Consider the following 26,642-nt stretch of genomic DNA (forward strand, 5'->3'; position numbering starts at 1 on the left):
GTGATTGATTGATTAATTAATTGATTAATTGATTGATGTTAATATGCTTATTCTTATTCAGATTCCAGGGTGTCATATTTTCTGCTGAAGATGAATGAAATGTTGAGAAAGTCCCCTGCTTTTCCTGACCTATGTGACTCTAAGAAGATCCCAGTCCCTGTGGCACCACTAATTCTATTGGAAAAGTGCTGACCAGAGGAAAAGAAGAGAGATTGGCATTGTCAGAGTTAGTCCAGTGGAGAAATTCTTGGAAACAGACAAAATCATCAATCCAGATGACAGGCCAGAATTGATGTAAGACAAGCCTTCCCTCCAATCAATCCAGGGCTCCCTAGCTGAAGGACCAGGCTAGGCTTTAAAGAGCAGGGGGTCCTGGGTTGCCACTGCTGTCAATGAGTGTTCTGAAGTCTGGGAGTTCAAATTCCCCCTGGATTTTGGTGATGGGATGGTTAAAACTGTATTGTATGATAATGCAAATATTTCCTGGGAATTCTAAAATTTCTGGAAAATTCCACTTAGAAAAAATGAATCTTAGGATGTAAATGAAATAGTGAAGCTTCTGTAAAGAATTGGTTAGCTGAAACTGTTAACTGAGACAGAAGTGTTAAGGTAGACATCAATAATCAATCAATCATATTTATTGAGCGCTTACTGTGTGCAGAGCACTGTACTAAGTGCTTGGGAAGTACAAGTTGTCAACATAATGTTTCTATCGTGTGATGGTCTGTGTTTTGTTGTGATCTATGATTCTACTTGGCTCCACCCAGATAATGATAACTATAAGGCACGGATTACACACTTACTGTGTGTTAAGCACTGGGATAGCTACAAAGGTATGGGTTTGAACACAGTCCATGTCCCTCATGAGACTTGCCATCTATCTTTTCCCTAGTTTATAGCTGAAGAGACTGAGACCCAGAGAGATTAAGTAACTTGTCCAAGGTCACACAGTAAGGATGAGGAATTGGGGCTTGAACCTGGGTGTCCTGATTCCCAGTCCCGGGTTTTTTCCACTATACTGTCGTGTGGTCTGAGATTAAAGAAACATCCTCAGCTCTGTGATAGGACATTACGAGATTCCTACATGCAAGCTCAAAATAAACCCATTTGTAGTTTCCACCTGTCCCCTAAATCGTTTCAGGCCCAGGACAAGTCCTTCACAGAGTAGGCATTTACTGCTTGAATTTGTTCCTTTTTATTTTGTTTTGTTTTTCTTTGGTAATCCCAACAATTTCAGGCCTGCTGTATACCCCTGTAACTAATGGACAAATGTTAGTAAGTCACCAGACTTAGGGCACTAACTTGATAATAGTCACCTGTATCCCACTGAGCTTAATGGTAGGCCCCACAGCTGAATCACATTGGGCTCTTTAGCCACCTTTTTTTTTTTCTTGTTAACCTCCTCAGTCATTCGGTTTGCTTCTTTCTGTCTTGTCCATACAGGTTGGCTGAAACACCAGGGCAAACAGCTTCTCACAGAACATTTTCTTCAGTAAGTAAACTCATTTTTTTGAATAAATTCACAGACTGGGTGAAACTGGGCCCCCAGAAAGCTGTGGTTTGATGAGCATCGACATCATTTAGCCTTGGAAGGGATGTTTGGGGTTTTCCTTGTAAGTGGGTCTCAATGGAGGGTCCTTAGTTATGGGAGGGGAAATAATATCTTCATCTGAGGAGCAGTGCCCCCTGCACTAGAGGAAAGTGCATGGGCCTGGGGGCCAGAGGCCCTGGGTTCTAATACTGGCTCTGCCACTAATCTGCTGTGTGATCTTGGGCAAGTCACTTAACTTCTCTGTTGCTCAGTTCTTTTATCTGCAAAATGGGGATTCAATACATGTTCTCACTCCTACTTACTTTGTGAGCCCCTTGTGGGACCTGATTATTCTCTATTTACTGCAGCACTTAGTACAGTGTTTGGCAAATAGTAAACACTGAATGAATATCAGTGCCATATGGGCAGCTCCTGGGAACTCAAATCCAGAAGGAAGAAAAGAGAAAGAGGCTTAAGCTTCCCGGATCTCCTCAAAAGGGTGTATGTCTTTACTGAAGAAACAGACTTCAGCCATTAGAGCCAGCCACTGATGGGGTTAGTGGAGACAGCTGAGGGGTTTATCTGCAAATTGTGGCCATCTCCAACCTAAAGGAGGCATTTCCTGAACATTCTAGAGACATGAAAATCCCAGGAGGGGTTCACTGGAGCTGAATGATGGGGGTGGGGGTTCACTGGAGCTGAATGATGGGGGTGTGGGGAGCATGTGGGTTGAATGAGTCGGGGACTTATTTAGAGCCACAGGAGAGGTTTGTTTGAACTTGTGAGTTGGGAATTCAACAGCCCATTTACAGCCCAGAAGAACTCCTAGGTTGGAGCCGGGAGTGAAAATTACACTGGGCATGCTTCTGATGGTACAGAAGGGGGGTTGGAGTGGGGGCGCAGGGTGGACACCTTTCAAGAACAGTGCATAGTGAAATCAGTGTGTCTCAGTCCGCTTTCTGGGATTTGGCGCTTGTAAGCTGGGTAATGGCCCTGTGTTTGGTAGAGAGTGACTCGGACACCCAGTTGGAAGGAAAAGAGTGTGGGGGAAGGGTAGCTGAGGGAAGAAATGAGGAGTTGTAAGTGCTTTTCTTCTTCTTGAACACCAAATGCATAAAAAGATGAAAGAATGGTCTGTGGCTTGACCCCTAACAGGGTTTTAAAGTGTTTTTTTGTTCTTCAACATCAAAGGGACAGAGGCATAGAGACTCCTATTTTCAAAGCATACAGCTTACTACCAAATTTTTTACTTGGTGGCTAAAACACGGCCACCTTTAGAGAGCACTGAACACATCTCATTTCTATCGAACAAAACAGTCTTCTATTCCCCCCACCCAATTTAAAAATGGGCGGGACCAAGGACCTCAGCATTTGGGATTTGACTTCTCATAGATGGACTACATTCTTGTCAGTCATTTCACTGGAATTTGTTGCTGTTTTCAATTGACTCCTTTACACTGTTTCCTGCCTGTTGCAGCAGTTGCTTGTTTCCTAGAGGAGATTATGCCGTTGCATGTGATAGATGCCGCATCCCCCAAATTAATAGACTTCTTTAGTGTAACTTTAATGAGCTGCCTTCTTTTCTACCTGGAGGCGTTCCTGGAGCTGAGACATCCCTTGGAGACTAGGAGGAAATGACATAATGTGGTTGAGCTTTGGGCCAAGAGAATGCCAAATCAATTGTTACCCATGGGGATAGCTTAAAAATAGACTTTTCTCAATTCTATTGTTTTTTAGGGTGGGGAGGGGTTTCCTGGTCACCTCATTCTTTTCTCAGTTAAGTGGAACCCTTTCAGAAGGAGCTTTTATCTTGTTTCTGTCTCGTGGCTTTTAAAAAGTACTCAGTGGAAGGGGCCACTGGATCTCATTTCTCAAGGAAATTGGTGCTGGTTTTCTTTTAAAGGTAAACCCCTGGAGAATGAAAGGACTATGTTTCCAGCATGGCCCAGAGGCAGGAGGAATGACTGAAATGACCCATTATTATTATTATTATCAGTGTGGTATTTAAGCGCTTACTGTGTGCCAGGTCCTGTACTAAGAGCTTGGGGTGGATACAAGCAAATTGGGTTGGACACAGTCACGGTCTCAATCCCCGTCTTACAGATGAGGTAACTGAAGCACAGGGAAGTGAAGTGACTTGCCCAAGGACACACAGAAGGTAAGCGGCGGAGTCAGGATTAGAACCCATGACCCTCTGACTCCCGGGCCCCTGCTGTATCCTACACCATGCTACTTCCCTTTGCGGTGCCTACCGGAGAGATAGCACAACCCTGTAGCTGGGATTGACATTGAGAAGATGTGGAAGTGTAATTATTAGCCCAGTGGGGAATTACCAGTCAATGGCATTTATCAATCAGTTACATTTGTTGAGTGCTTACCATCTGCACAGCACTGTACTAAGTGCTTGGGAGAGTACAATAATGCAGAGTTGGTAGACGTGTTCCCTTACCACAACGAGCTCACGGTCTAGAGTGTTAGAGGCTGGAACTGGGAATCAGGGGGATTTGGGTTCTAATCCTCCTGCTGCCACTTGTCTGCTGTGTGACCTTAGGCAAGTCACTTCTCTGTGCCGCAGTAACCTCATCTGTAAAATGGGGATTGAGACTGGGAGCCTTGTGTGGGCCAGGGGCTGTGTCCAACCTGATTATCTTGTATCTACCCCAGTGCTTAGTATAGTGCCTGTCACATAGTAAGTGCTTAACAAATACCACAATTATTATTATTATTGTTATTACTAATCAATCATATTTGAGTGCATACAATACACAGAGCACTGTACAAAGTGCTTGGGAGACTACCATATAAGAGTCACTGGACACATTCTCTTCCTATCAGAAGCTTACAACAAAAAAACCAAATGAGATAGTGGGCCATAACATAATAAATGCATTCCATTCATGCATTGAGTTGTTGTTGTGGCAGCCTTTAATGGGAAATAGTACTGTCGATTTTGATCAGTGTAACAGATAGCATTAAAGGTAAATGATTGTATCAGTTTGGAAAGTGAATGCAGCAGCAGCATATGGCAGGTATTTTTAGGCAACAGGGCCAGAAATCCTCTGAATGGTTAAATTATTAAATTGAGAAGGTAGTGTTGTTTTCCTAACTCAAACTTAAATAAAGCCATATACATTGAGTGCATATTCTTTCCTTGCATCCAAATGTAAAATGAAACTGACTCCTGGGCCATGTGCCCCAGCTGTAAAATGGAGATGAAGTTTGTGAGCCCCACATGGGACAGGGACTGTGTCCAACCTGATTAACTTGAATCTGCCCCAGCACTTAGTACAGGCTTGGCACATAGTAAGCACTTAACAAATGCCAGGAAAAAAGATCTCTGCCCACCACAGTGCTCACTATCCTGTCCCCATCTTGCAGTACAATAAGCCATGAAGCAGTATAGCTTAGTGGAAAGAGCACAGGCTTGGGAGTCAGAGGTTGTGGGTTCTAATCCCAACTCTGCCACTTGTCAGCTGTGTGACTTTGGGCAAGTCACTTAACTTCTCTGTGCCTCAGTTACCTCATCTGTAAAATGGGGATCAAGGACTTGTGAGTCCCAAGTGGGACAACCTGATAACCTTGTATCTATCCAAGTGCTTAGAACAGTGCTTGGCACACAGTAAGCACTTAATAAATACCATCATTATTATTATCTTACAAATGAGGAAACTTAGCTTACCCAACATCACAAAGCAGGACCTGTCCCATGCTCTTTCCATTAGGCCACACGGCCTTCTCAGTGGAGTTTCTGTTTTGCAAATTGTGTAGCAACAGAAGAATAGTGGGTCTGAAGTGGAGGAGCTTTTTTGGATGAAATCTTCAATAGTAATCCATTATTTCTCCATGGGAACGTGAAAAACATAGATGTTCACTATGTTGGCCTGCTCCAGCCATGTCCAGACCTCAATGTATTTATGTAACATGTAATTCATTCATTCATTCCATTGTATTTATTGAGCACTTACTGTGTGCAGAGCACTGTACTAAGCGCTTGGGAAGTACAGGTTGGCAACATATCGAGACAGTCCCTACCCAACAACAGGCTCACAGTCTAGAAGGGGCAGACAGACAACCAAACAAAACATTTGGACAGGTGTCAAGTCATCAGAATAAATAGAAGTAAAGCTAGATGCACATCATTAACAAAATAAATACGACCAAAGTACTCACCCAGGAAAAGCAGCCACGTTTGCTGACACTTTGAACTGAGGTGAGATTCCTTTACCAAGTTGCTTTCTGTTTTGAGCAAAACGAACTTTTAAATCCTCAAAATGTTAGGGGAACAAAACCCACCATATTACCCTGTTCTTCAACAGTGTCCCTCCACTAGGCACTGGAGCTTTGGTGAAAGATGGCCCTAAATGATTCAGAAACAGCCTGCAGTGCTCCAGCAGAGGTCAGCATATTCAGTGAAATGCAAAGAAAAGCTGGTAGGTGGGAAATGAGGGGTAGGGTTTTGGCTCCAGTTTTAGGGTCTGTCTTAGGCCAACTGGTCACCAGTTATTGTTTTTCCTCTTAAAAAATATCCACGCTGCTCAGGGACATGAAGGATTGCCAGGGATTCACTTATTGTTAATCGGTGGTGTTTACTGAGTGCTTACTCTGTGCAGAGCACTGTATTTAGCTCTAGAGAGAGTACAATATAAGAGTTGGTAGACACATTCCCTGCCCATGATGAGCATGCAGACTAGAGAATGAGCTTAGGGTTCTGTTGGATGGCTCTGATGGTTCTTGATGGGGGGAAGATTCATGGAGCAGTGAGAAGCGGGCCGCAAGTCTGGAAGTGGCTCGATTCACACTAAATATTAGCCTCCCTAGGCGAATGGACTGGAGAGATTAGGATTCTTTGGGGTAAATGTAGTCATGGTGAAAAGTCTACAGACTCCTGAGGTGTGCAAGCCCACTGGTCCATATTCCAGTTCCTTCTTGGCTGAGCTAGGCAGAGGAGGGAGAGAACCAGGGTTGGCCTTTAGTGGGACTCGAGGAAGGCTGAAAGAGAGATGCTCTTCCCCAGTCCGCAGAGGCTGTGACCCGCTGGACCCCAACAGAGGGCACTGCTGGCTGGAACCCCTAAGGGGGATGGAGGCCCATTGGCCAGGTACGGGGCTATTTCCCCAGGCTGGGGTGGTTGGCCCACGATGCTGTTCTCAGGAACAGTTCCGTTATGGTGGTAAGAGAGCAGTCTGGATGAGTGACGCGTCCCTTCCCATCGTGGGAATGGCTCTTAGCATTTTCCCCGGGTCCTTTGGAGCAGTGTCTGACTTGTCAACTTTGATTAGAAAAAACAGTCCCCCTGGATCATGTAGGGCTGGGCATCCTCCCGGCGGGGAGAGGGCTGGATCTTGCAGGGCGTGAGTTGAAAATCTTTCCTCAAGTGAAGTGGCAAGTCAGCCCGGCCTGGCCTCCTCCCCAAGAGGGAGGCAGTTGTCTGTACGGGCCCCCTCAGCAGGGCCGGAGGCCATCTCAGTGCCCTGTTGGATTGATGGCGGTTAGTCCTGTGGGAAGGCCTTAGATTGGCACTTCTCTGGGGTTGCTGGGCCAGTTCCAGTCCACAGACTGGGTGCCTAGGAGATGTGTGGAACCCCAGGTCTGCGAAGTCTTGGGTAAAGCTCAATCTGCCCTAGGAAGTTGGTGTCGAGGCTGTTTGATTGATTGGCCCATCCTCTCCATCTCATGAGAGAGGGCGGAGCCAGGCCCTGGGATTCTGGGCAGAGAATTAGCCTCCAACATCATTTTTGGCCCTGGCTCTTTGGCCTTGGCATCCCTTTAAAACATGAATTTTACATTTATCCTCTGAAAATCTGTTCCCTGGTAATGGACACTACTACCCACATTCTGGGAGACAGACTGAATTGTCGAGCCCTACTCTTCTGCCTGATGGCAATTCTGACTCTCTGAGAGTTCGCCAGAGGCCAGTCTGCACTGGAGAGTGATTGTTTCCATGGGTCTTTGCCACTGTGCTTTCTCTTATTCCTTTTTTCTCTGTCACCCTAAAGCGGCTCCTTTTCTCTTGTCAGGGGACTGCAAGGATTTCCCAAAAGCCTCTGGGCAGCTTTTTCCCAGCTCACTGGGAAAGTGGGCTGTCGAAGCCGTTAGCCGGGCAAGGGTGGGGGGGTGTGGGGGAGATCCCTGCAGCTGCCTCAGCTGACAGAGAGGATTGAGAGGCCTGGAGCCTTAGATCCCGTCCCAGGAGAGACATTCAGGCCACGGGCAGGCCACAGGAAAGAAGTCGATGATAGGGAGTGAAATATTTAGGAATCCCTTTTCACTGAGTGGAAGTGAGTCGTCGTGGAGCATTTTATCAGCAGATGACAAGTTAATTCAGCTCCCAGACGGTTTTATTGAAGTGTGGGAGTGGAGTTAGCTCCTGTGCCACCGCACTTAGTGAGAACCAGATGTGGGAGGGAGGGAGCCACGGAGCTCCAATAAATTAGGAGGACAGCGGCAGGGCTGCCGGCGAGAGGGAGTAGGGGTGGGATCGCGGAGTCGACACAGCCGGAATCACCTTGGAAGTGAGAAGGGAGGAGTTCAGTTATGATCAGGGTGTGGCAGTTGAAATGGGTGAGGAGAAAAAGGAAAGTGCCCATTGCCACAACTCATTCCCTTTTGTCCTCATCTAGCCTACTCGTGCTCCCCGGCACCTATGCTCTTAGAGGAATTGGGTCAGTGTCTAATTCCCATCTGTGTTGTCTTTTCCCACACCTAGTTCAAGTCTCTGTACACAGTAAATGTTTATTGAATACTACTACAGAACACTGCATTGGATGCTTGAAAGCATTCAGTCAAAATAAAAAACATGGCCCCTACCCTCAAGGAGCTTATAGGGTGGTGGTGGTGATCCTTACCTAAACTGGTTGCCGTGATGGTGTCTAGGTGTGGAGATGTTGCGGGGGGGGGAGGGGGTCGGGCACTTTTAAGAGGGAAGAAGTGGGGGTTATGAGTGGGGCAGCACATCCCACCACTGGTCACTGACCCCTGGAGAATCTATCAATCAGTGGTATTTATTGAGTGCTTAATGTGTGCAGAGCACTGTACTAAGCCCTTTTTAAAATGGGCATTTGTTAAGCATTTACAGGCAATGTACTAATCACTGGGGTAGATGCAAGGTAATTAGATTGGATCAGTCCCTGTCCCATAAGGGACTCCCAGCCTAAGGTAGGGGGAGTAGGATTTACTCCCCATTTTACAGGTGAGGTAATTGAGGCACAGAGGAGTTGAGTGATTTGCCCAAGGTCACACAGTAAATGAGTGGCAGTGCTGGGATTAGAACCCAGATTCTGACTCCAGGCCATTCTTTTTCCAGTGGGCCACACTACTTCTCTACCAGGCCATGCTGTTTGGCCTAATAAGTGCTTGGGAGAGTAGAGCACAGTAGCTTTGGTAGACAAGGTCCCTGCCCTCAAGGAACTTACAGTTTTGTGGAGAAGGGACAGTGACCTGAGAAGAGGTGTTGGTGTCAATCAATCATATTTGGTGGGTCCAGGAACCATCAATGAATGCGATTTACTGAGTGTTTTCTATGTGTAGAGCACTGTACAGTTTGGGGCAGAGTAAAGGCGATGGCATAAGGGCACTAAAGGTATCTGGAGTATGAGGAGAGCCTGACCTAGTGGACAGAGCATGAAACTGAGAGTTTTGAGTCCTGGCCCTGCCCTTGGCCTGCTGTGTGATCTTGGCCAAGTCACTTAACCTCTCTGTGTTTCCGTTTCCTCATTGATAAAATGGAATACTTGCTGTCCCTCTCGCTCAGACCTTGAGCCCTTTGAGGAACCAGAACTGTGTCTGATCTGATTATCTTGTGTCTCAGCACTTAGCGCAGTGTTTGCATCATAATAAGTTCATAATAACCACTGTCATTATTGAGAGAGGAGAGATGCACTGAAGCAGATGACGAAAGCAGTGCAAGTTCGGTCCTTGGCAAAAGAACCCTTCCGAATGGACGTCTAAGGCGAGGAGGCTCATCCCTGTCGGTCATGTTCTCTCTGGGGTCAGGGGGCAGAAAGTGAGTATCGAGGCAAGACTGAAGCTCATAGGGAAGTGCATGCAAAGGCAGTCAGTCAGTTGTATTTATTGAGCGCTTACTGTGCACAGAGCACTGCACTAAGTGCTTGGGAGAGTGCAAACTAAGACACATTCCCTGCCCACAGCGAGCTTACAGTCTAGAGGGCGGAAACAGGCATTAATATAAGCAAAGGCTTTATATGAGCAGGGCCTGCTTACGATTGCAGTGACCTCACCTTGGATGACCAAGCAGCCGCTGTGTCAGGGCACCCATCTCAGTAGCCACTGGGGTCTTTTCCCGTCACATCAGCCAGCTGTTTGATGGATCTTTGCCGAGCCTACCCACCTTCTGAAATGCCACAGGCAGGTCTTGGGTCAGAAACCCTCCTCACTGGGGTCCTAGCATCTGCACCCCTGCCCCCCACCCCACACACCTCTGGGTCAGGTGTAGGTTGGACTTCTCGGGGTATAGCTGAACAGCATGCTTTTTGCAGAAAGCAGATATATTCACACCTCACATCACAAACTGTTACCCCACATCGCAAACTGTTACAAAGAAATAACCTGAAAAGATCTGAGAAACAAACTCAGTAATAGTAACTGTACAATTTGTTAAGCACTTAGTTTGTGTCAGGCATTGTTCTAAGCACTGGGGAAGATATAGGCAGATACAGTCCCTGTCACACAGGGCCCACAATCTAAGTAGGAGGGAGAATAGGTATTGAATCCCCAGATTAAGTTGCTGAGGCACTGAAGAGTTAAGTGACTTGTCCAGGGTCACTTAGCAGCAAGTGGAGGAGCCAGATTAGAACTCAGGTCCTCTGATTCCCAGGCTTGTACTCTTTCCACTAAGCCATGGTGCTCCTTAATGATTATTGTGTTATACTCAGTGCTTGGGAGAGTACAATCCCTGCCCTCTGGGAGCTTAGAAACGAGTATGGAAGCCAGATAAAGTAAATTACAAATAAGGGGGAAGTATCAGAGTTTAAAGATACATACATAAAAAAGTGCTAAGGGTCCCGGGGGTGAGTGCAGAAATGCTGAAGTGGCAGTGGGGAGATGTCTTGCGCTTAACAGAACATTGACTTCTTATCCCCCTCTGGGTGATTAATTTTAACCTTCCACTTCTACAGAGGTTCCAGCAAATGAAATGCCTAGGTGTTAGTAATCATGAAAGAACAGAAAACACCCACCGATCGGCTCTATTTTGTAAGCACATTTCGGCTGCTGGGATGCCCAACTTTTACTGGATGACTTACTCTACCAAGGACTGGGAAAGGCAATCAATTACATCATCATCATCAGTGGTATCTATTGAGCACTTACTGTGTGCAGAACACTGAACTAAGTGTTTGGGAGAGTACAAATTAACAGAATTAGCAGATATGTTCCCTGCCCATAACTAGCTTACTACAGTCTAGAAGGGGAGGCAGCCCACAGTGAGCTTACAATCTAGAAGCTGAGCTTACGGTTAGAGGGCAGCTATTGAGGGTATTTTAGGATTTCATATTTTTGAGACTTTGAGTTTTGAAAGATGTCCTCATTTTGTGCAAATTGTCACCACCGCAGTCTCCAGGGGAAGATTGGTTTGTGAGTCTCGTTCTTTACGCTTGCCAGTAGCTATCTGGCTCACCATTACCTCTCCCAAATTAAGCTACTTCATCCAAAGGAGTTATAGAGAACCCACAACCATATACGTACACTGAAAGGAAGAGAATCAAACATCTTCCCTTCAGCTGACATAAATGCCCTTAAGAATAATCACAACAGTTTGAAGACTAGAAAAAGGATCAGACTCTAACATGGAACAGCTATTTCTCTGAAAACTCTTTGAGTAAAATTCCCTCCAGCAACACACATTTAAAATCTCCACAAGACATCGAAAGTTAAAGTAGAAGACTAGATTTGTTGATAACCAGTACCAACAAACATACCAACCCCAGAAGAGGCTGAATCAGCCAGTGGAAAATCCTCATTTCCTTTCTAATATGTCCTCAAGATAAAACAACCAGTTCTTTGGGAATTCAGTGGGCTGTTCCACAATTGAATTGTCATCTTTCCCTCAGAGAAAGGAGAGGAAGGGGCAGATTCTCTTCTTGACACCCATTCCTAAAGTCCACTTCCTGAATAGCATAGCGGCTGGAGAATTAACTTCCTTTCTCCTTGCTTCCCACATGCCTCCACTCGCTTCCCCTCCCTCCCATAACCCCTAGTGTCTGGCAGTGCCCCAATACCTGCCCAGTCAGAACTCTTTCCTGTTCACTCTGTCCTATTGCTCTACTCACTGGGTTTACAGAAGAGCCATTCATGGGTGAAGACATTTGTGCCAGGTTGCCCTGTGAGGTGGTTTGGACAGTCACCTGCCTTGTGACAGGGGACTTGACCCTATGATGTGGTGGTCATCCCCTCTCAGGGATCCAGTGACTTCCTGAAAGTCATAGTCTCAGCAGTCAGTGCCAAGTTGTATTTCCGTGCTTGGGCCGGTTGGCCTGTTTGTGCTACCATGCCCGCACAATCAATCAATCAGTGGTATTTGTTTATTTTTATGATATTTGTTAAGCTCTTACTATGTTCCAGGAACTGTTCTAAGTTCTGGGGTAGATACAAGGTAATCGAGTTGGACACAGTCCTTGTCCCACATGGGGCTCACAGTCTTAATCCTCATTTAACAGAAGAGGTAACTGAGGCACTGAGAAGTGAAGTGACTTGTATTTATTGAGCACTTGCTGTGTGCAGAGCACTTTACTAGGTGCTTTGGAGAGTACAACACACCAGAGTTGGTAGACATGTTCCCTGCCCACAACTGAGCTTACTGGCTGTTTTATGTTTTAACATGAAAGTACCAACCCCTTCCCTGTGGCAGCCGCAGATCGGCTAACGAAAACGTTCAGGCACAGGCTCGATTCCCTCATTGGAACAGTTGCAGCTGAGTCAGAGGTGCACCAGTCACCCTCCTCCCCACCCAGTGTGGCAGGAGCCTCCTGCCGGAAGGCAGCAAACTCCACATTCTTGGCATTGAACAGGAAAAGCAAGGAGAGGCATTAGTTCAGAATTGCCCAGTTCAGCCTATAAATCGCGGGGCAGTTTCCTGCAGCAGGACTCCAGGAGGAGCGATGGAGAATTGTTCCAACTGGACAAGTTTTGAGGGGTCTTGCACTACTTTAGTCAGCCTGGCTCAGTCTCAGTCTTGACTTCTAAATGACGTGCTTGGGATAGGTGAAAGGGGCCTTCCAAACCTGGCACCCGAGCCAGTCGCGGGACAGGTTTCTGAAAGCGGCCGTGCCCTTGGTGGATGTAAAATGCCAACTGCATCCAGAGACCCCTGTCCAAGTCTTCTCCTGCACTCTAGTAAAACATGACCATACTGCTCCTCTAAGCCATGGGTGTGCATATTGCCAGGTGAAACAAATTGCAGCTTGCGCCCCTCACACTAGTGATTACAATTCAGAAATGCATTTTTACCGATCCTCTCCCAATCTGGGATTTTTCTGGGAGTTCCAGGCCGCTACGCCCGGCTCTTCCCATCTGAAGGGCTGCCGACAGCTGAATCAACACCCTCCCCGCTCCCCATCTCCCCCTGTGCAGAAAATTCCCTGAGTTTCATTTATTTGGCTTCACCCTGAAAAGTTGGCATTTCAGACATCTTCTTGAAGGGGATTTGAACGTGAAAAACATTTTTCCTTGAGAGGATCGGGCTTTCTGAGAATTCTGTAGGAGCTCCCAAGATCCTCTGTCATCATTGTCCTTCTGTCCAGCAATCTTGCGAACAAATCTCTGTCTTCAGTCCACCCGCTGGGACCCTTTGGTCTTTAAGGAAGCAGCACAGCCTAGTGGTCTGAGGAAGAAGTCTCCACGTTTGGGAATTAGGAATTTCACATTTTCATTCTGATGGAGAATTCACTCTCTGGGTGGGCTTGGGAAAACCATTTAACCTTTCAGTGTTTCAATTTCCTCACCTATACTAGAAGGATAATAATACCTCCTTATTATTGAGAGGCCCAATTAAATGTTTCAAAAGTCCTTATGTGATCCACAGATTCAAGGTGCCACATAAGGGCCATGGATTGTGCTTATTCCTTCTAACGACCATCTTCCCTGTTAGAGGGCCTGACCGCAGGACTTGCTGGAATGTGATGATGGGATGGCTCCGTCTAGCAATGGAGAGCTTGCTTGACTTTGCCTGGGCATCTCAGACACCGGGGGAGGCAGCCTGACTGGGTGAAAGGACCATGGGACTGGCAGTTAAGGGACCTGGGTTCTAGTCCCAGCTCCCTCACTGATTTGCTGTGTGACTTTGAGCCAGTCCCTTAACATCTCTGAGCTTCAGTTCCCTCTTCTGAAAAATGGGGATAAGATATGGAATCTCCATCCCCTCTTAGGTTGGGAGTCCTATGTAGGATAGGGACTCTGTAATATTGTACTCTCCCAAGTGCATAGTACAGTGTACACTAAACATGACTGATTGACTCCTGAAGTCTCAGGGCCAAGGCTGGTCTGTCCTTATTGATGGGAGGTTATGCCATCATCCATCATGCTGTGGCTGCCTGGTATCTATCCCAGCACTTGGCGTATGTAGCCATTTAACAAATCTCATACCTCGCCTGTCTGCCTCAGAGCCAAGAAGGCCGTTAAAAAAAGTGAAATAAACTTCTGGAAAAAAAGTGAAATAAATTTCTGACCCTGCCTCCCTTTAGTCCAACTCTGTTTAGAGCATTTTGCAGACTCCATACCTGGTTGAGGATAATGTTGGGATGCTTCGTGGGACCCTCATGGTGTAGCCCTTAGACCGCTATACTCGTGGCACTACTTGCCTCTGCAGTGGAGAGACACTGGGGAAGTCTGGCTCTGCCTCACATCCTTGAGGCAGGCAGGCTGGGGAAGCCCAGACCCTCAGGCTGTGGAGGACTCAATCCTGGCTTCTGCCACCTGTACGCAGAGCTCTGTCTTGGTCAGAACGTGGGGCAGGAGAGGAGACTCCAAGGGGCACAATTTGCTGCCCTGCTGTGGTTTGGTAGCCCTCTGGATGTCCTGCTGAGGCTCAAGACCCTTCCCCTCAAGGATATGAGGAAGAGCCAGGATTATCCTCCACTGCAGAGGGTGAGTAGGGCCACGTGGAACATGGTATAGGGGCTAAGCCCTGAGGTTCCCCAAAGGGGCAGGGGACTTGCCCTCGGGACCATTTGGGTCTTGGTGGTTAGACATTTAAACCCCCTATTGATGGAGAATATGGAGGGCTCTTAGCCGGAATGCCCTCCCCATCCCCCCTCTGGTGGATGAAAGACTCCTGTGGTGGGATTAGACCCAGCTCTCTGCTCCCCCTGCTCTGCCGTGCTTTCATCCCTTGTTCCTCCACCCACTTAGGACAGTGCTTTGAGCACGGTAGACATTTGATAAATACCATTACTACCACTACTATCTGAGCTCTCCTTCCCTTGGGGGATCTGTAGGCCCACACCTCATTGTTCCATTCTGCAAACTATGCAACCCTCCTTTGAACCCTCCCTCTACACGTTTTTCCCCCATCCCTCTAGTTTTAGAAGGAATCCAGAAAAGGTAGGAGGCAAAGTCCCTCTGTTGTGTTTTCCCAGACAGTACAGTGCTTTACCCTGAGAAGGCACTCAGTATCTACCACAACTACTACCACCCATTTCCTACATTCTGTCTTTCCTGGATCCAATTGTAAGCTCCTGGGCCAGTCCCTCCATTCCTTGTCCTTCCTCCTAATTGTGCCCTTAATTAAGATGTCCATGAAGGCCTCTAGTATAGTGATGATAATAATTGTGGCATTTGTTAAGCATTTCCTCTTTGTCAAGCACTGTACTGAACGCCGGGGTCAATGCACAGCAAACAGATTGAGCACAGTCCCTGTCCTACATGGGGCTTACAGTCACAGCAAAGTGGCAGAACCAGAGTTAGAACCCAAGTGCTTTGACTGCCAGATTGTTACTCTTACCACTAGGCCACACTGCTTTTCTTGGCTGCTCCTCTAACCTCCCTACTACATCCAGTTCTCTTAGAACACGTGGGCTCTAGTAGAATCCTGCTTTAGAGAAATCCTGCCTTGTAGTGATCACTCAAGCAATCAATGATATTTATTGAGCACTTACTGCGTGAAGAACACTGTACTAGATGCTTGGGAGAGTACAACCCAAAAGAGTTGGTAGGCATGGTGATACCTGCCCACAAGGAGCACAGCGGGATAGTACTCACCCTGTGTCCAACAGGGTTGTGCCGTATCCAATGAATGGTATTTTTTGAGTGCTTACTGTGTACCGAGCACAGTACTAAGCATTTGGGAGAGGACAAATACAACAGAGTTAGTAGACTTGTTCCCTGTCCACAAGAAGTTTGTAGTCTTGAGAGGAGCTTACAGTATAGATACAAGGGCCTTGTCTACTGAACAGTCCCTAATTCTGCCTCTGAGCACTTCGAAAGAGCCAAGTGAAAATACGTGTTCTGGCAGAACTGAATGTTCAGAGAGTAGATCCAATCGCCCATGTTGGAGTTGTACATTCCACTTCCAACTATCCAAGCAAGTACTAGGTGCTACTGAACAGTCATTTCAGAAGTATCCACTGGAGCCCCTGAATATGGCAATTGGATGCCAGATAGGACCTGAGCTTAAAACTTGAAATCTTTGATGCCAGCCGGTATTCAGCTTAAAGCTCTGCCGCATGGTGGTCTCTTGCTGTTCATTTCTTATGTTTATTGAATCTTATAATAAACATGGACTTGCACAGATGGTGGCTGCATGTGGGAGATTTCTCCAGGGTCAGAGGGTGTGAAGAGAGTCTTAGCTGCCATGCGTTTTCTCTCTCTCTCTCTTTTTTTTTCCTGTTTTTCTTTTTCACCAGGCAGAAATTTCAGGACGAAAAGCAAGCGAGATACTGGGATAGATCAAATGGAGGAATTGTGAAATGTGCATTTCATTGCACTTGGCTCCCTTCCATTTCCGGGTTTCATCATACCAGAGAGGGGCAGAGAATGTGTACAGGGTTCAAAGGAGGTCAGTGAGAGGGAGCAAGGAACAGCTGACCTGAAAAGAAAGGTTAAAAGAATCAGATTTGTTCAACCTGGGGAAACAAAGAATGAGGTCTCCTATCAATCAGTGGTATTTGTTGAGTACTTACTGGGTGCAGAGCACTGTACTCAGTGCTTGGAACAATAGAATTGGTAGTCACAACCCTGCTTTCAAGGGACTTACAGTCTAGATGGGGGAGAGTTTATCAAATAACTTGCAGATCGGAGAAGCGGCAGAGTATAAAAGTGCTTGGGGTATCAGAGTGTTTAAGAGCGTGCAGACCCAAGGGAACAGACGATGCAGAAGGATGGATAGGGTGGGAAATAGGGAGGTTAGTTGGGGAAAGCTTGTTGGAGGAGATGTGATTTTAATAAGCCTTTGAAGGTGGGGAGAGTGGTGGTCTGCCGAGAAGCAGACTGGTGTAGATAGAGCACCGGCCTGGGAGTCAGAAGGTCATGTGTTGTAATCCCGGCTCTTCCACTTGTCTGTTGGGTGACCTTGGGCCAGTCACTTCAGTTCTCTGTGTCTCAGTTACCTCATCTGTAAAATGGGGATTGAGGTTGTGAGCCCCATGTGGGACAGGGACTGTGTCCAACCCGACTTGCTTGTATTCACCCCAGCACTTAGAACAGTGGCTGGCATATAGTAAGTGCATAACAAATACTATTATTATTATTTATTATTACGTGAAGGGGAAGGGAGTTTGAGGATCAGGAAGGTTTTCGTATGGAGAAGCCAGCCAGATGAAGGGCAGCTCCCAGTCTTAATCCTCATTTTACAGATGAGTTTACTGAGGCAAAGAGAAATTTAATGACTTACCCAAGGTCACATAGCAGACAAGCGGTGGAGTCAGACTTAGGACCCAGGGTCCCTCACACTCAGGCCCGTGCCTGAGTGTCACTTAGACCATGCTGCTTCTCAAGTTGCCTTGAACTCCTCTCCAAACACACCACTCCTCCCTCTTCCCACCCAAATTTCTAGGAAAGGAAGAGGGGAAACCAGCAGTGGGGGAGTCTGGCATGACCCTCAAGGCCAGGGCGGCCAAAACGAAGAACTGGAAGCCTCATAGAGAGTTTGGGAACTGAGCCTGAGTGTGAGCCCACTGTTGGGTAGGGACCGTCTCTATATGTTGCCAACTTGTACTTCCCAAGCGCTTAGTACAGTGCTTTGCAATCAATCAATCAATCATATGTATTGAGTGCTTACTGTGTGCAGAGCACTGTACTAAGCGCTTGGGAAGTACAAGTTGGCAATATATAGAGACGGTCCCTACCCAACAGTGGGCTCACAGTCTAAAAGGGGGAGACGGAGAACAAAACCAAACATACTAACAAAATAAAATAAATAGAATAGATATGTACAAGTAAAATGAATAAATAAATAGAGTAATAAATATGTACAAACATATATACAGGTGCTGTGGGGAAGGGAAGGAGGTAAGATGGGGGGATGGAGAGGGGGACGAGGGAGAGAGGAAGGAAGGGGCTCAGTCTGGGAAGGCCTCCTGGAGGAGGTGAGCTCTCAGTAGGGCACACACAGTAGGGGCACACACTCTGCACACAGTAAGCGCTCAATAAATACGATTGAATGAATGGGAGTGCTTAGTACAATGCTCGGCACACGGTAAGCGCTCAGTAAATACGATTGATTGATTGATTGCAGAGCACTGTACTAAGCGCTTGGGAAGTACAAGTTGGCAACATATAGAGACGGTCCCTACCCAACAGTGGGCTCACACTCAGGCTCAGTTCCCAAACTCTCAACGAGGCTTCCAGTTCTTCGTTTTGGCCGCCCTGGCCTTGAGGGTCATGCCAGACTCCCCCACTGTTGGGTAGGGACACAGTAGGGGCACACACTCTGCCCACAGTGAGCGCTCAATAAATACGATTGAATGAATGAATGAATGAATGGGAGCGCTTAGTACAGTGCTCCGCACACGGTTGGCGCTCAATAAATACGATTGAATGAATCGTTCTCCTGCTACCTCTAGGGGGCGCTGGACCTGGGTCTGAACGTGGCTTCGTCTGCCGTGTCGGATGGTTTCCCACAGGTGGCGCTAGTCCTTCTAAGAAAGCTCGGGGCCTTTTCTTACCCAGAAGAAAAACATAAAAAAGCATAAAAACAGCATCAACAAACTTTAAGGAAATGAGCAAGATGGGTGGGTGTGGGGAGGGGGAAGAGGCAAACGGATTTCGGAAGCTGTAAGAGGAATAGGCCGAACTGTATATATGTATATATGTTTGTACATATTTATTACTCTGTTTTACTTGTACATATCTATTCTATTTTATTTTGTTAGTATGTTTGGTTTTGTTCTCTGTCTCCCCTTTTTAGACTGTGAGCCCACTGTTGGGTAGGGACTGTATATGTTGCCAACTTGCACTTCCCAAGCGCTTAGTACAGTGCTCTGCACACAGTAAGCGCTCAATAAATACGATTGATGATGATGACCTTTTTAGACCGATTTCAAACCAGTTTTTTTAATACACTGCTCTGCATTCATGAATTGCTCAATAAATACCACTGATTGACTAGTTTCATTCATTCAATCGTATTTACTGAGCACTTACTGTGTGCAGAGCACTGTACTAAGCGCTTGGAAAGTACAATTTGGCAACAGGGACAGTCCCCACCCAACAACAGGCACACAGTCTAGAAGGGGGAGACAGACAATCATCAATCAATCGTATTTATTGAGCGCTTACTGTGTGCAGAGCACTGTACTAAGCGCTTGGGAAGTACAAGTTGGCAACATATAGAGACAGTCCCTACCCAACAGTGGGCTCACAGTCTAAAACGGGGAAGCTGAGAACCAAACCAAACATACTAACAAAATAAAATAAATAGAATAGATATGTACAAGTAAAATAAATAGAGTAATATGTACAAACATATATACATATATATAAACAAAACATGTAGACAGGTGCTGATACCATCAAAATAGATAAATATAATTGTAAATATATGCACATCATTAATACAATAGAGTAATAATTTTGTACAAATATACACAAGTGCTGTGGGGAGGGGAAGGGGGGTAGGGCAGAGGGAGGGAGTGACTAGATTCTTAGAATGGAAGAGAAAAAATGGTGTGGGCATTAATCAGATCCACCAACTCTGTTACATTGTACTCTCCAAAGCACTGAGTACTGTATTCATCACACAGTAAGTGCTCAAATAATACTGATCATGGCATTTATTAAGCACGTACTATGTGCCAAGCGCTGGGGTAGATTCAAGCTAATCAAGTTGGACACAGCCCCTGTCTCACATGGGGTTCACAGTTTAGGATGGAGAACAGGTATTTAATCCCCATTTTAAAGATGAGGAATCTGAAGCACAGGGAAGTCAAGTGACTTTCCCAAGGTCACAGAGTAAGCAATTGGCAGAGTTGGAATTAGAACCCAGGTCCTTGATGCTGACTAAATCCACTGATGGAATGAACTTGGAAACCGAAAACACAAAACAAAGCAAAATAACCCAAACATTTTTCCCCTTCAATTTGCTGTAGAAGAGAAGCCTAAGATACTGGTTTCATAGTCCAAGTGTTTGTATGTGGAGTGCACGTGTTTCCTTTGGTTTTAATAATTGAGAAGTAGTGTGGCTAGAGAGTGGATCTGGGAGTCAAAAGAACCTGGGTTCTAATCCTGGCTTCCTGCCACTTGTTTGCTGTGTGACCTTGGGCAAGTCATTTAATTTCTCTTTGCCTCTGTCACCTCATCTGTAAAAAAGGGGATTAAGACTGTGAGGCCCTGTGAGACATGGGCTGTGTCCAACCTGATTAGTTTGTATCTACCCCAGTGCTCAGTACAGTGCCTGGCACATAGTAAGTACCTAACAAATACCATAAATAATAATGATAATTATGATGGTGCTGGTTAAGTGTTTACTATCATTATCAATGGTATTTACTTAGCACTTACTATGTGTAGAACACTGTTCTAAGCCCTGGGGCAGTTAGAAGATAATCAGATTGGATACAGTCCCTGGGATCTGGCATTGGGCTCACTGTTTAAGTAGGAGGGAGGAGGATTTAATCTCTGTTTTACAGATGAGGAAACTGAGGCACAGAGAAATGTGTCTTGCTCAAGGTCACAGAACAGGCCAGGGGCAGAGCTGAGATTAGACCTGAGCGTGGTCCTGAGAGTCAGAAGATCCCAAGTACCGTGCTGTTTCCACTAGGCCATCCTGCTTCTCTGAATTGTTTGTGGCTTGAAGATGAGATGGGTAAATTTGTAAGATTATAAACCCCTTGTGGGCAGGGATTTTGCTTTGTATTTCTACCGTACTGTTCTGAGGGGCTAATACAATGCTCTGCCCACAGTAGATGCTAACTAAATCACTATTAATTGATTGATGAAGGTGGCGCCTGAGATCGGTTTCCTGGATGAATGTGCGATCTCTGTCCTCCAGGAAGAAGTTGATTTTTCCCTGCCTTCTGTGGCCCTGGAAACAGCACGCCACCATTCAGGCAACCAGACCAGAACCCCACAGTAAACAGTCCCTGTTCTCTGTCCTGTGGGAGAGTCCGCAGCAGGTGGGAGGACCAGCTTCAGCAGGAGAATGTGAGCTCGTTGTGGGCAGGGAATGTGTCTGTATTGCCCCAAGCACTTTGGACAGTGCTTTGCCTACAGTAAGCACTCAATCAATATGATTGAATGAATGAATGAGAATGGAACTGCACCCTGAGCTTGGGTCCCCCAGGGCCGAGTGTGTTGCCTTCTCAGGGACCAGAGCCTCATGGTTGTCCCTTGATCCCCATCACACAATGGTCACTGTGCCTCCGAGGCTATGAAGAGTCTGGTGAATGACTAGTTACCTCCTCTTTCCCTCACAGAGTGGTCATTCTTCCCCGGACTGGATGGATGCTTGAGTGTGGCCCTTGGAGATGATTTAAGGGAGGCTGCTCTCCTGCAACCTGACTGTCCTGTGCCTCAGGGTCAGGCTTTGGCTGGATTTGAGATTGCTCCATTTCTTGCCTCTGAGCTGCTTTCAGAGGCAGTCAGAGTCTCTCAGTGGGAAGAGCCCGGTTTTGGAGTCAGAGGTCATGGGTTCAAATCCCAGCTCTGCCAATTGTCAGCTGTGTGACCTTGGGCAAATCACTTAACTTCGCTGGCCTCAGCTACCTCATCTGTAAAATGGGGATTAAGACTGTGAGCCCCCTGTGGAACAACCTGATTACCTTGTATCTCCCCCAGCGCTTAGAACAGTGCTTGGCACATAGCGCTTAATAAATGCCATTTCTATTATTATTATTCTTCTGAGCCAGGACGGGACTTTGGCCACAGAGAGATATTTTTAAAAAATTCCATTTGTGATTCTCCCTAGCCATCTGGACCTGCAAGTCAGGGCCTCTCCTCCCTCCTCTCAGAACTGGCCATTTCTGTCAACGCCGACTCCGGGGCCCACCAAGGACCATAAGTCAAAGCACACACTTAAATCACATTCAAGAAACCCAGACATGCCTGCTCCTAATTTATTGCCTGGACGAGAGAGAATGGCGGCTGTAACACCCCTCGGGGCCTTTGTCCAGGACACAACAGAGAGAAGCATGGCAGCAGCCACCACAGGGGATGGGAGGGAGGGATGGCTTCCCAAACAAAGAGGCAGGGATGGTGAAGGGGCAGGGAACCATTGTCCGGCCTCCCTGCAGGCCTTCCCGGTGGTTGAAATTTCCTCCATTTTGCACCTCCCCACCCCCACCCCCCTCACTGGTAATCTGTGGTGGGCATTCAGAATAATTTACAATTCCCCCACCCACCTTCCCTTCATTTTCTGGTCCCCACCGGTAATCTGTGGTGGATGTTCAAAATAACTTATGACCCCCACACCCGCCTTTCTCCAGAGCTATGTTTCTTGCTCAAAGTCACGCTGATTTTCTGTTTTTTAGCAAGAATTTGTGGGGCCTGCACAGTTTGCTAGTTCGCAAGAGTGGATGACACAGCTGAACTGACTTCTGCCCTAATATGTGCCGAGCACTGTACTAAACACTTGGGAGAGCACAATACAACAGAATTGGCAGAAACATTTCCTGCCCATAATGAGCTATCAAGCCCACAGTCCGAGCAGGGGTTGAGGAAGGGGCCTGCAATTCAGTTAGTGTTGCCACGACTGCTCTGAGGCCATACCCTCAAGCCCATGTATCTATCCTGTGCCCTGCCCATTTTCTTTGTCCACTGCCTCCAGTTTCACATGTCCTACTGTCATAGCAGAGGCCTGGTGGGGCCCCCCAGGATCTTCTCCATAGTTTCTGAACCCGTGGCTGTCTGTCTCCGGACTCCGAGAGCATACTTACTCTCAAGGGAGATGGTGTGGCCTAGCAGACTCAGAACAGGGCACTGGGGTTCGTTCATTCAGTCGTATTTATTAAGCACTTACTGTGTGCAAAACACTGTACTAAGCATCTGAGAGCGTACAGTATAACAACAAAGACACATTCCTGCCCACATGGAGCTCACATTCTTAATCCCCATTTTACGGATGAGTTTTCTGAGTCCCAGAGAAGTTGTGACTTCCCCAAGGTCACACAGCAGACATGAGACAGAGCCAGGATTAGAATCCAGGTCCTTCTGACTCTCAGGCCCGTGCTCTACCTACTAAGCCTCACTGCTTCTCCAGGCAAACCCAGGGCCCCAGGTAGAGTAGGGTGAACCGGGGACATTTCTCCACACCCACAGTGAGTGATAGAACTGCTCACAGAAGGATCAGATTGGCCTTGGAACCAATGCCCCCGGGGACCCCCACACCAGGGGAAAAGTCTAGGGATGGAGTCAATCAATCAATCCATCAATTGTATTTATTGAGCATTTGCCAGGTACAGCACTGTGCTAAGTGGTTGGGAGAATACAGTGTAACAGATCTGGTAGACGTGCTCCCTGACTACAAGGAGCTTACTTGGGGGAGTTTAATATTTGCGTGGGAGAGGGGATGGTGGTGCATGGCTGGCTGGAGGCTGCCTCTCCTTTGCCGGGAGTGGGCTTCTGTTTGGGAGGTGGGGGGAAGCCGGAGAACCAGGCCGGGTGGAGGGGAGGCTGCTTGTGGAGTCGGGTGCTTCCCCCCCGCCATGCCTGGTTCATGCGGCCTCTTACCGCCACACTGTTGGTTCGTGGCTCTGGGTGTGTGGGTTGGGTTGGCCCTCTGTGTCTCCCTGTGCTGCGGGTCATTGTGGAGGCTTTTGTCTCAGCTCAGTGTGCCTCTTCTCTTGGTCCTCTCTGTCTCTGGGATGGTCCCACAGCACTGGCGCTAAGGGGCTGGCAGAGGAGGTACTGATAATAATAATAATGATGATGGCATTTATTAAGTGCTTACTATGTGCAAAGCACTGTTCTAAGTGCTGGGGAGGTTACAAGGCAATCGGGTTGCCCCACGGGGGGCTCACAGTCTTCATCCCCATTTTACAGATGGGGTAACTGAGGTACAGAGGAGTTAAGTGACTTGCCCAAAGTCACACAGCTGACAATTGGCGGAGCCGGAATTTGAACTCATGACCTCTGACTCCCAAGCCCGGGCTCTTTCCACTGAGCCATGCTGCTTCCCCACCTGATGGCGGGGATAGAGACCCAGGCTCTCCCCGCTAAACCGTGGGTAGGGGGGCAGGGGCAGCATCCTCTGGCAATGGGAACTACTGCAGTAGCAAGTAATTTGGCTCCTTAAACTCCTTGTGTGCAGGAATAGCATCTACCAAATGTAGTGCACTCTCTCAAGTGCTTAGTACAGTGCTCTGCACACAATAAGCACTCAGTATAGATCATTGATTTATTGTCTTTAACATTTCCCCCCCCCTCCCCCCAATGGGTTCCCTCCTTATCCCAGGGCTATTGCCATCCCCCGCCCCTGACTACTAGCCCAATTTCTGGGATAGTCCCTGTGTGAGGTGACTTAATGAGGAACCTCAAGCTTAGTATAAAAAAGCCAGTAAAGACAAAGCTGAGCAAACCCGCTCCCCTTGGGGGGAGGTGAGAGGAGGTACCAGTTACCAAATGCCAATTGCCAAGGGGTTGAAGGTGGAGAGAAGCTGGAACAGAGCAGCACGCTGAAGGAGGGAACTGTTAAGGTGGATCCCTTTAAGGAGGGACTTGGATCTTGGTGGGACCGAGTGCAAAGCTCACAAAGCCACACACAGACACATTCACACGGAAACAAAGAGAAGCAGAAGCACGCACGGAGAGACAAAGAGAATCATAGAGACACGCGGGAAACAAAACACAGAAAAATAGAGAGACAAGCACAGAGGCCAAAAGAAGTAGTCACACTGTTAGAAGGAAACCCAGAGTAGCAGAGCTGAAAGAGAGAAGACCCCAAAGAGTAAGAAACAGGTAGAAAAGTTGGCAGGGGCAGAGGGTTTGGGCATCAAGTGAGAGGTCAAGGTTGAGAAACACATGGCAGTTGGGAGCAGAGTCACAGGGTTAGAGGATGTGGGAGAAGAAAACCCCATTTAGGGCACAAGGTCAGTTCCTCCATTTCTTCCTTACCTCACTACTCCCCTACTATAACCCACAGTAAATGCTTAATAAATACCCCTGATTGATTGGTTTGAGAAAGAGGAGAATGCATTATAAATCAATTCTCACTTAATATGGTGAGTCAACAACTCTATACCATGTAGTGGACATAGTATCATCTGGATACTGCCGCTCTGTCTTGGAGGAAAGAAAAGATTAAGCTTCTCTGTAGTCTTGAATGTACTGTATGTAAATGATCTGTAAATAAATACTATAATTATCATTATGTACTACCGTCCTCCTACGATCACCGCAAGTAATAATAATTATGGCATTTAAGCACTTACTCTGTGTCAGGCACTGTACTAAGAGCTTCGTTGATGGTATACAGAAAGATGCAAGAAAAAATTGAGCTTTTAAAATTGGGGGGGGGGGGGGGCAGGTAAGACTACATCTTTAATTTGTCACAGAGAGCCGATGTCCCCAGCTTCATTGTCAATTTTTCTCCTTTTAAGATCCATTTCATTTGGGTCAAATGTGCCCGAAACAGCAGAAATTGCTTATTTGGGCTTATACCCATTAGAAACCAAGATTCTACATCATCTCCCTTTCTCTTCCCTCACCCATCTTAACCCCTCAATGGAATGCTCCCTGCCCGATATAAAAAGTGGGTTTATTTTTTGAATTTTTGGTAGCACAAAAATGTTCCCAGTAGCAGAGTTATCCCTTATCCTATCAGGTGGAAATGTGATAAACCATTAAGCCAGGTGTTGTGCTCATTTCAAAATGCAAAAGTGAATTGTTATTTTTATTGGAATCAATATTGAATTTTATTGTGGCAGAGACTTGTGGGTCAAATCTGGAGAGAAATATCATGATTTTGAAAAGTGGTTTGGAACAGGGCCCATATAAATGGATTTTTTAACAAATTGAAAAAATCACCTTCAGCCCCTATGTGTTTTATCTGTCTGAAGAGAGGCAGAGGCCAATCTCTACATCCCTCTTTCCGTCTTCCCACTCTTTTCTGCTGATCTCCCCCACCCAGAGCTGCAGAGTTGTAAACCCGGTGGGGGGAAGGGATTGCGGTGGCAGTTTCTGAGGAGCAGTGGGGGTGGGGATGGGGAGCAGTGTCAGCCTCTGGAGAAGCAGGGCAGTAGAGGTGCAGCTGCAGCCTCTGGAGGAGCACTGGACGAAAGTGGAGGCAGGAAGGAGCAGCAGCCTCTGAAGGAGCAGTGGTGGGGGGCAAGTGAGGGAACAGCAGGTAGGTGAGGGGGGAGGACGGATAGTGGCAGCTTCTGGAAGTGTGGTCGCCGGGGGTGGGCAGACCCTACCAGGAAAATCCCTCCAAGTCCCTGTCAAAATCTGAGATTTGCTTTTGAGGTATTATGTGGCCTGGGTAGTCAGAACTCCATATAGGGACCACTAGTGTTCTCACACCATTTCCTCCCCGCGAGCTACGAGTCCTGCCTATGTGGTTCTAGTTAAAGGGGAGCCATTAAATGAGACACCTCTTCTCTGTTTGACCCATGATCAACACAGTTATCAGTCAATCATAAGTAGTATTGTGCTCAGAGCACTCTAAGTTTGGTATCATAGAGTTTGTGGTTGGGATAATAATAATAATGATGGCATTTATTAAGTGCTT

At 46.9% G+C, this 26,642-nt stretch overlaps 1 protein-coding gene across 1 annotated transcript in view; it reads left to right on the forward strand.

The window, feature by feature from the left end:
- The first annotated feature begins 1,443 nt into the window (after positions 1-1,443).
- CLVS1 (clavesin 1) overlaps positions 1,444-26,642 on the forward strand; it is a 133,644-nt gene continuing 108,445 nt past the window's right edge. The window contains exon 1 of the mRNA XM_038766486.1: positions 1,444-1,492. The gene's annotated coding sequence lies outside the window, so the exon portion shown is untranslated. The remainder of the gene's footprint in view (positions 1,493-26,642) is intronic.

Source organism: Tachyglossus aculeatus, chromosome 25 (genome assembly GCF_015852505.1).
Source record: "Tachyglossus aculeatus isolate mTacAcu1 chromosome 25, mTacAcu1.pri, whole genome shotgun sequence".
NCBI lineage: Eukaryota > Metazoa > Chordata > Mammalia > Monotremata > Tachyglossidae > Tachyglossus > Tachyglossus aculeatus.